Here is a 10,189-nt window from a genome sequence, read left to right on the forward strand (position 1 = left end):
CTTTCTCCCAAGTCCTGTTTCTCATCAAAGCCTTGCTGCTTCTCAGGGATTTCACAGAGCTGACCATCTCCCACATCAGTGTGTGTCCCCTCCCTCAAACCACAGACTGTATTTTTATTAACCCAGTAGTACAAGTGACTGTAAGGACCAGCTAGCATGCAAAGTAAGGACAGATCAATGATGAATTGTACTCCTTTTTTTTTTCTTTTTTTGCTTTTAATGTAGGTATTAAATAAGTAGCAAGACAGAACTTACATGAGCATCAAACTCAGTTCAAGCAAGGATTTGTTCACGCTTTAGCAGGTTAGACTGACCTGTCTTCAAACAGCTGATGTAGTTCTGTAAACCAGAATGGAAGAAAAACTTGTCGGATAGGTGCTGAAAGTGTTACGCCACAGAAAAGATAAAAAGTACACAGTACAGTATTTCAGACAGTTTTGCTGAATCACCTTTAAAAGCCTAGACATTAACTCTTTTGCAACATACAATTAACATATTAATAGAGTATAAGGGAACATAACTGGTAGAGTTAGCTTTCTTCAGGACAAATTGTCTGGAGGAAAATATTTAATACCCACGTCCACAAGGTAATCTATCCAAGGTGCTATTGGATGGACATGTCAAAGAACATAGAGCAAAAAAATGATCTATAATCAAAACCAGTCATAAGTAGACAAAAGTATAAATAAGCAAAACACAATAAATATATTGACATTGTTTTTTCTAAAACACCTTATACTCCACCAGTGCCATTATAAAGCCAATTCTGTTCTCCACATATATACAGTGGTAGATTAACAAATGATGTTAAAAGATAAGTATTTGGATCTCTATATACTCCATAAGTCCATTTTACGCATGTGAACTTTAAAAAATGAACAATTCTATGATTCTAGTGAAAAAGATTCTTTTTTTTAAGTTTATTTAACTCTACTTAAAAACAACAAGCAAGAGAGAAAAGCAATTCTCGGGATGGAAATAAGATCATATACAAAGTGAAAAACAGATTAATGGCCACAATTTGTCTGTAGATAACATAAATAGCAGCAGAGCAGAAGCAGAAAAGAAACTTTCAACACCTCCTTTGAAAGCTGATATAAATACATGACATATTTCACAGGGCCACCACCAAATATCACAACCTCTGATTTTTTATTTTCTGATTGTCCTTAGAGCATAAATATATGGGTGGGTTTGGTTTTGTTTTCATTTTTACAGTCTTCTGCACAGCCTAAGTCCATTCAGGACTAGAAATGGATTTAATGACATACCTACCTTCTTCCCTCTATACCAACACATCTGGAATAATGTAGCAAGTTTTCCATGTTTTTCAGATGACAGAGATACAACTGACTAAGAATCCACTCTTTTTTTGGGTACTTATCCAACACAGCCCCCATATCCATGGCTACATTCTCATCAATATTTCTCTAGTGGGGACACCAAACTCTCTAGCTATGCACTGTTCATGTCTACTTTAACAGATTTGGAGCTGTGCCTACCACAAGAACCAAAGAGATGTGATGCATTTCCTTGAGCTTAAGAGCTCATTGCTCTAGTATTTCAAAATGAAATACCTCAGTGATTTGTGTCTACTTTTGGCTCAAGGATATGTGCTACACATCAAAGATATAGATGTGTTAAATTAATGCACTACCATGATTTTAGCATCTACTTTGTCCATTAATTAAGTTTGCTGACATATTAAATACCTTGAATAAAAACATAGTACAAAACCTTTTTTAAAATAAGTTTTGTTCTTCACTTGGTGATGCATTACTTTATTGACTACAATGTGTTACACTCCAAAGCCTAAATGTTTTCTTCAGGACACCAAGTTCTGGCAAATAGAAAAAGCAAATTAATTCCATGTTCTGAATTTTTCTCACACTTAGTGGCTCATTTGTTCTTCAGAATGTCCTTCTTACTAGATGTTTTGCTTTTCTTTCCCCCCAATTAACCCCGAAAAAGTAAAGTTGAGTTCAATGAACTAATGAATTTAACCTCACACAATTCTGTATGATTTTTAAGGTTTCTCTTTTGAGAGTATCATTTTTTATTCTTTATCTATAAATAGATATCACTATCCTCAGTGGTGCAATAACTTCCTCGTTGCATTTTCTTACTGTGATAAGAAATTGAAAAATCCAGGAAAGACTTTGGTTGCTTAGCATGTAACATCAACATCTAAATTCAGAATAAGGTCAAAATTCTAAGGCTGAAAATACTTTATGAAGCACCATGTAAATATAGATGCATACGAACTCACTAGGAACCTCCTTGTTTGTCTTCACATTTCTCTAAGTATTTAGAAGTTTTTTTACACACGTACTCACAAGTCCTTCAGTCTTGCTCATGTTGGTTGCACTATTGTCTCTTCATACATAAACTAAGGATTAGAAACCAAAAATTATTGTACTCAAGCTTCTGTAAAGGATCCATCTAAAAGATAATGAGCTATGAATCACATACTGCCAGGAACAAGCTTTTCATAAAATTTAGCAGTAAGTCTTCTTTCTTTTAATAAATAAATAACATGGGATGCTGTCTCTCTCATTAAATAATATCTTATTGTAACAAGCAGCCAAGGAGGAAGTGAGAAATATGTTTTTAAATTTATATGTTCTACTTATAGGAATACTTTGTAAATAATTCTATAGATGGGAAAAAGGAAAGGCAGTTGTCCTATTCTTAGTTGTGTTTATGTATTTTAAAATAATCATTAAAGCCTCAAAGATCCTTAGGAGGTAAGAAAACAACACAACCATCCCAAAGCAAGAGTTTTATTTGCACAGCTAATGAATCAGATTTCTAATGATGAAACCTTTTTGGGTGGTGTTCCCTCTCCGTCTTTACCTGCTAGTATCTGCCTTCTTTTTAACAATGTAATGTCCCCTTCTCTTTACCACCATCTCCTGTGCAAGTCTAAAAAATTTACCTTTTCATTAAGAACAATAAACTTCAAATATTACATGTTTCAGTAAAAATTCATAATGTAAATGGCATACTTTTTTTTTAATTTAAAAATAAAAAAAAAAAAAAAAGAGATTCAGTTGGGAGGTTGGTGTATTTACGGGAGAAAACTACCATACACCATAGGTTATTTAAAGTACCTTAGGAAGTCTTAACAAGGACACATAGCTCAAAGAGGAAACTGGATAAATGCAAAGATGTGTGTTTTATTTCTAATTTAACATTAAGAGTAATCAGTCATTAGAATTAAAATGCCAGGGCCTATGGTCTCATCTTCATCACTGTGTTTTCAGATCAAGGCTATGGATGGTTGCATAAACTTGATCAGATAAAAATTTTTGTGGTCTCCACAGAGGATTAAACAAAATTAAGTACCTAAAATGAAGCTATAGAGGAGGGAAGACCAGGAGCTCTATTTCTGACCGAATAGTCCACAAAACTGTACATACAGTGTTGACCTGTGCTGACAATGGAAGATTTTTTGTGAATTTTAATATCAATATATTTGGATTCAATATTTTTATGTTGAGTTAGAATGAGTGACAGTCCTCAAATTCATTTTTTTTAATGTCATCAAAGCTGCAAATATATTATACAGCTCTACCTGTGTCATTTAGTTTACTTATGCTTCAAACATATCCAAAACATTTTTTTTAATAATTGTTAAAACTCATAAGTGACCAATATGCACAGTGTCTTCTCTTGGGTTTACACTGTTGTAAAGATAATAAAAATCTGAGGGATTTTTAAACAAAAACTCCATTTTACAAATATCAAAGTCAAGGTAAGGTCTCTAAAATAGGGACTCATAATTATTTTGGCAGTAATTGAAGGAGGAACGCCAGAGAATCAGAATAGCATAATGCCAATTTTCTGAAAAGTGAGCTGTATGAATATCTTTTGTTAGACAGGACTGAATCAGAGATTCTTGAACCCTAATCAAGAATCCAAATCAGTTCTTACCATGCAAAGTTGTTCATAACTAATTTTTTTACAGTTATGGTCCTAGAAACAGGCCTAGCAATTACAGATAGAAACATTCAGTGGCTTTTTTTACTCTAGTTTTAATCTACCTGGAATTATATTTTGATAAATGCACCACCTAGTTATTTAAAAATCAGTCAAGTTATTGTGCTCACCATAATAGCATTTAAGTAATTAATTCTAAAATAGAATATCACTGGAATCCGTAATACATTGCTATATTATAACATAAATGTAGAAGGCAATAAATAAAATACTTAAATGGACATATTAATTTTTAGAATCAAAAGAATAACCATCTCTGAAATTTTATTTATGTTATAAACCCAAATTAGATTTTATTAGTAATAAATTTTCATCGTCTATGGCGTATCTATGAGGCAATAAAATGTTGTAGAGAAACTATCTTTCTGAAAGATACTGTGGGTAATAAATATCATTTGTCTGAGAAAATTTGAGTATAGCTAGCTAAGAGGACAGACAATACTGCTGAAGAAGCTTTTAGAGAAGAGCAATACTTAAAGAACAGGTGGTTTTTTTCAATTAAACAAGAGCATCAGAAACCCAAGTGGACCAGGTAATGCTAATTGGAAAGACTCTGGAAAAGAGAATATGGAAAGTTTTGTGGCCTAGAAGTCATGATCCATAGTGAAAGATAAAAGAAGCTCTTTCCATAAGAAGTGTAAGAGATGGCCCATTTAAGGTATATATCTGTCATGAAGGAAAGTTCTCTTTGATTGCAAATAGCTCTTTAATCTAGAAGATAAAAAGGTCCAAATGAACCTAGAGACTGAAAGACAGAAAAACTCAGACTACAAAGAAGACTCAGTTTTTAAACAACAAGTACAATTAACTACTAAAAAAAAAGAAACAAAAAAAAAAAATGTCATGAGCCATAAAGAATTCTATGATTTGAAAGTTTTCAAAAAATAGGTTATACCTCAAAAGTTTCATCCACGAATTGTATGAGATTCTTCTTTTTTTGCTTCTAAAGGCTACAGACATGAATCCATCTTCATATTTTTTTTCCTGTAAAAACCTCTTTTAAAAAGACCGACCTGACTGATTTAATCTTTTAGGAATGCTCTTTAAATCTTCATTATTCCATCCACTTGCAAATATAAAAGGAAAATATTTTTGAAGATCATTCACAAAGAGAGATTTCAGATCCTTTAGACAAAAAGACTTTGTATTACTACAATTTTAAAATTTTAACTGTGATGAATATCCAGACCTTTGTGGCACAACTGGAACAAAAAGATCTGATTTGGAATGGTTTTGGAAAGTGATCACCCCAAAGTTGTGGGTCTTTGGAAAACTGGCCCGAAGGATCAGCAGGGGAAAACTGAGAAATCCAGTTTTAATGTACACTTTCTGCTCCAGTCCCTGGGAAGCTGGAGTACTTGGTGGACACTAATAATAAAAAGAACTAAGACCCAAAGCAAAGTTCCTTTCCTTCATAAACATAAATATGGACTGAAGTCTCAAACTATATGCCTTTAAAAGAATAAACATATTTTCTTCTGTGTGCCTCACTTGTAAAACAGAAAGCAATTCTCTTGTGGTTTTTGAAATATTTAGGAATCTTCAGAATAGTCTACACAAGGATTAATGAGTTAATTGCCTTTTTAAATTACCACTTCAGAGATAATATCTCATTATTAAAAAAAAAAAAAAAAAAAAAAAAAAAAATTGCAAAATCAGCCATACATAAAAGTGAACAGGCACACACACATGTAATACCACCAATTAACAGAGAACATCTTTCCAAAAGGGGAATGGAACCAGCTCATAATTCTTATGCTAATATAGACTTTATTTGAATTGTTCTAAGCATGTATTACAGCGTCTAAATTACAGACCAGAATGTACTTTGATCCGGTATTTCTCTGAACAGTAGTGACTGTGATAAGTAATAATTTCTAATATGTTATTCATTCTGAGTACAATTTGATTACATCCTTAGTGGTACAATCAATAGAATCATAGAACGGTTTGGGCTGGAAGGGACCTTAGACATCATCTAGTCCAATCCCACTGGCATGGGCGAGGACTGATCAGGTTGCTCAAAGCCCCATCCAACCTGGCCTTGAGATGCTTTATGTCAGTGGTGTTTGTCATTACAGAAATGCACCCAACTTCATTTTACATAGCATAGAACAGAGAATTTGTCACAATGTAAAGCTGCAGGCACCAGTAATCCACTTAGTGGGTTTTATTTAAAAAGACTGCATTTGCTAGGGAGATTGCCTTGATAGCAACTATCAGATTGTTGGATCAGTTTCAATAACTTAAATTAAAGAAGCGTTTAATTTAAACTTGTGTTAGTTCACTGATCTCTTTACAATAATTTCTCCTCTGTGAGCAGAGGAGAACCTGGGAAAGTGCAGAAGAGAACTTGAAAAAACTTAGGAGGTCTCTATACATATTCAAGATTTACTGCACCTGACTATATTTTTTAATGTCTTCAGTAATAGACTGGTTCACATGAGAACAATTCTCACAGACATCAGTGAGCAGCTTTACCCTGACTTTATTAAGATCTAGACGAGGTTCCCAGGTCAATATCCATCAAAGAGCTATAGCCATTAAGGTGCTCAGTACTGATGTTGGGAACTCAGGTCTGGCAGCAAAAATTGTAAGGTTGAGGGCTATGTTTAATGCACCTTGTTAGCCTCCCTATCACATTTCACAAGAACCAGTGTTCAGACGGTTGAAGGGGAACCTTAGACTTACCAAGAATGAAAGCCAAAAGGAAGGACTTCACTGTCAGAAACACGGACTTACGGACTTGAAAGATGCGGTCAAAAAAAAAAATCCTGTGAAATTGGAACATGGAGCCTGCAGCCATATCTTGTCTTGGGATCTCTTTTTACTGATGTTGTCCTTTCTTTCATCCTGAACGACTGCCCAGCATAGGGAACCACTGGTAAGGGGAAGTTTCTACTCAGAAAAAGTATCCATATAGAAATTTCTATTTGAGATTACTGCATTTAATTTCTTATAACAATAAATAAGCCTCCATATCTTTCACTCTTGTCATCTTAGTAGCAGTCAGTTCCAAACAGAATACCCTAATGTGCACAAAAATATGCTACATTATGCTAAGCCACGACATGAGTCAGTAGGTAGTAGTATGCTAATACAATATCACCATTGATTTTCTAAGCTATTCCAGTACAATACATTTAGTACACACACAGCTATTGTCAATATATGCCAAATTGGCAACATTGCACCAATTTGGTCAAGAAAAATGAACAAAATTATTAAATGAATAGAATATGCAACAGCAATATGCTCAGGGTTTTTAGAATTCAATTGAATGGTTTCACAGTATCTTTCTATGACCATACCACAGATCTTGGTCACCTACTGCTTAATAGCTTTTCTCTTTTTCTTCCAAGAATTGATTCGCTTATACATGCACTCACATATCACTGCAGTTATAAGAAAAAAGAACATCCACATTCTAGAATTAGTTTGTTCAGCAAAATTGGCTTGAACTTAAAACCATTGGCAGAGACCTTTGGTGGTAATCATGTAGGATTCCCCTGAAATATTTTCCTTTACTACTGTGGTGGGCTGAACTTGGCTGGCTGCCACCTGCCCACCAAGACAATCACTTCCCTTCCTCAACAAGACAGGGGAAGAAAATAAGATGAAAAGTCTGTGGGTTGAGATGACAGGGAGATCATTACAGTTACCATCATAGGCAAAACGGGCTCAACTTGGGGAAATTAATTTAATTTACTGCCAATTAATAAGAGAGAAGGGTAATTAGAAATAAGAATAAATCTTTACCCCACTCCTCCTTCCTCCCTAGGCTCAACTTAACTCCCAACTTCTCTACCTCTTTCCCCGTGCTGTGCAGGGGGATGGGGAATGGGGGTTGCAGTCAGTTGACAACACTTCCTCTCTGTTGCTCCTTCCTCCTCAAGCTCTTCTCCTGCTCCAGTGTAGGATTCCTTTAATAGGATCCTTCTCAAACTTCTCCAACATGAATCCTTCCCAGTGGCCACAGTTCTTCACAAACCACTCCAGCATGGGTCCTTTCCATGGAATCCAGGTCTTTGGGAAAGGACTGGTTCAGTGTGGGTCTTCCATGGGTCACAGTTCCTGCCAGGAGCCTGCTCAAGGGCAGGCTGACCGTGGACTGTAGTTTTCTTCAGTATGTATCCACCTGCTCCGGCGTGGAGCCTTTCCAGGCTGCAGGTGGGTCTCTGCTCCACTGTGGAGAGCCATGCGTGCCGGGGCACAGCTGCCTCCCCATGGTCTTCTCCACAGGCTGCAAAGGGTATCTCTGCTCAAGACCTGGAGGATCTCCTCCCCCTCCTTCTTCACTCACCTTGGTGGCTGCAGAGTTGCTTCTCTCACATATTCTCACTCCTCTCTCTCAGTTGCTGTTCTGTGGTGGTTTGTTATCCTTTCTTAAACATGTTACCACCATTGCCGATTGTCTCAGCCTTGGCCAGCAGCGGGTCCATCTTAGAGCTGGCTGGAACAGGGTCTGTCTGACATGGGGGGAGCTTCTGGTGTATTCTCTCAGAAGCCACTCCTGCAACCACTCCTCTACCAAAACCTTGTCATGTAAACTCAATACAACTACTTGTGCAAGGTAACACCCTAAAGGCTTTAGGTCATAACACACTCAGAGGACTGATTTCAATGCAAAACTACATACATCAACATGCAATTGATGCCACTTAGTCAGACAAAACAGCTTAGTGATTGAAGTCCTTAGCCTGGAGAAAAAAGGCTTTGGTTCCCTGCACCAGGGAAGGTTTAGACTGGATATTATGAAGCATTTCTTTGCAGAAGGGGTTGTTGGGCGTTGGAATGGGCTGCCCAGGGAGGTGGTGGAGTCCCCATCCCTGGAGGGGTTTAAGAGTAGAATCGACATGGTGCTGGGCGATCTGGTGTAGTTGGGGACTGTCAGTGTGAGATTAATGGTTGGACTGGATGATCTTCATCATCTTTTCCAGCCTAGATGATTCTGTGATTCTGTGAGTCTATGATTATTCTTAGTCTGAGGAAACCGAGACATAACTGGTTCTCTCACCCCTTACAACTTAATGGTACTAGAATTTCATCAAGGTGTTGCCTAAATAGAACAGTGTCCATGTCTGCTACTGAATTGTAACTCCAAGAAACAAACAGTACAAGAATTGTAGGCAGAAGAAAAAGTATGAAATGCAGAAGGGAACATAAGAACCATTATACTGAATCAAACCAAAGGACAAGCTAGCCCCATGGCCCATGGTATACTGCTTAGAGGAAGAATATTATAAATCAGTCATGTACAAGGTTATTCTAGATGCTGTCTTTCTGTTTACCCACCACCAGTACTGTCTGTTATCCCTTATCCAAGACTTTTCCCATTTTTGGGGATGCTCAGAACTTCTTCAGATGATCAGTCACACAATTCAGTTATTTTTCATCTCTGTGAAAAATAAATTGAAAAAAAGAGACCTGCTTTCTGATGTTTTAGTTGCATGACTTCTAGTATTGTGTACTATGCAGCATACCTCCTCCACATTATGCCTAAACTCATAAATCTCAAGGCTGAAGTTTCATTTACTTTTCCATCAGAAGCTGTTCCTTACCTCACATTATGCATTTTCTTCTTGACTACACTTTTATTTGGTCCACTTTGTCATTTTGGAGCTAGGAAAATAAAAACAAGACACAGGGTTAATGACAGAGTCAATGTCAGAAACATGCGCATTCATTTAGCTCTTACTACCATAACAGGATTCAAATTAAAACCAAAAAAAACCCCAGTAATGTTAACTCAGAGCTAATTGTTACGTAGGTAGACTTAGGCTTGATTTTCCCATGTGCACTGAGACACTTCCCAGGGCAGAGTAAGTATCCTATGGTTTGATGTCTGTTTTTAAGATTATCTTTTTGCCCAATGACTGTTTAGTATAAAACACATTAAAATAAGAATGCAGAGAGCTGTCTTTCATCTAATGAAGGGAGGCTTCAAGATGCATCTCATTTTAAAATGCAAAGTTCAGGTGTCTGAACAATTTGCTGGCTATCGTGAATACCTCCTTGAAGTACTTAATCCTCTCCACACATTGTGTATATGAGTCAGACGTCTCAGGAGACACAATTCCAATTTATTTTTTTTTTGAGCTAAGGATAATAGGAATTATCACGCCTACATCTGACTGTGTTATTTCCCCAAAATCACGCAAGAAGTAGTAAAACATCTCAAATGTAG

The 10,189-nt window shown here is 36.4% G+C and overlaps 1 long non-coding RNA gene across 1 annotated transcript; it reads right to left on the reverse strand.

The window, feature by feature from the left end:
* Positions 1-254: 254 nt before the first annotated feature.
* Positions 255-9,626, reverse strand: LOC113481619. Its single transcript, XR_003398715.1, has 5 exons — positions 9,564-9,626; positions 9,298-9,400; positions 6,694-6,900; positions 5,016-5,127; positions 255-339 (listed from the first exon to the last, which is right to left on the reverse strand). It is a non-coding gene; the product is annotated as an uncharacterized LOC113481619 (long non-coding RNA).
* Between the last annotated feature and the right edge of the window lie 563 nt (positions 9,627-10,189).

Source organism: Athene cunicularia, assembly GCF_003259725.1.
Source record: "Athene cunicularia isolate RWA chromosome 1 unlocalized genomic scaffold, athCun1 chr1_part1, whole genome shotgun sequence".
NCBI lineage: Eukaryota > Metazoa > Chordata > Aves > Strigiformes > Strigidae > Athene > Athene cunicularia.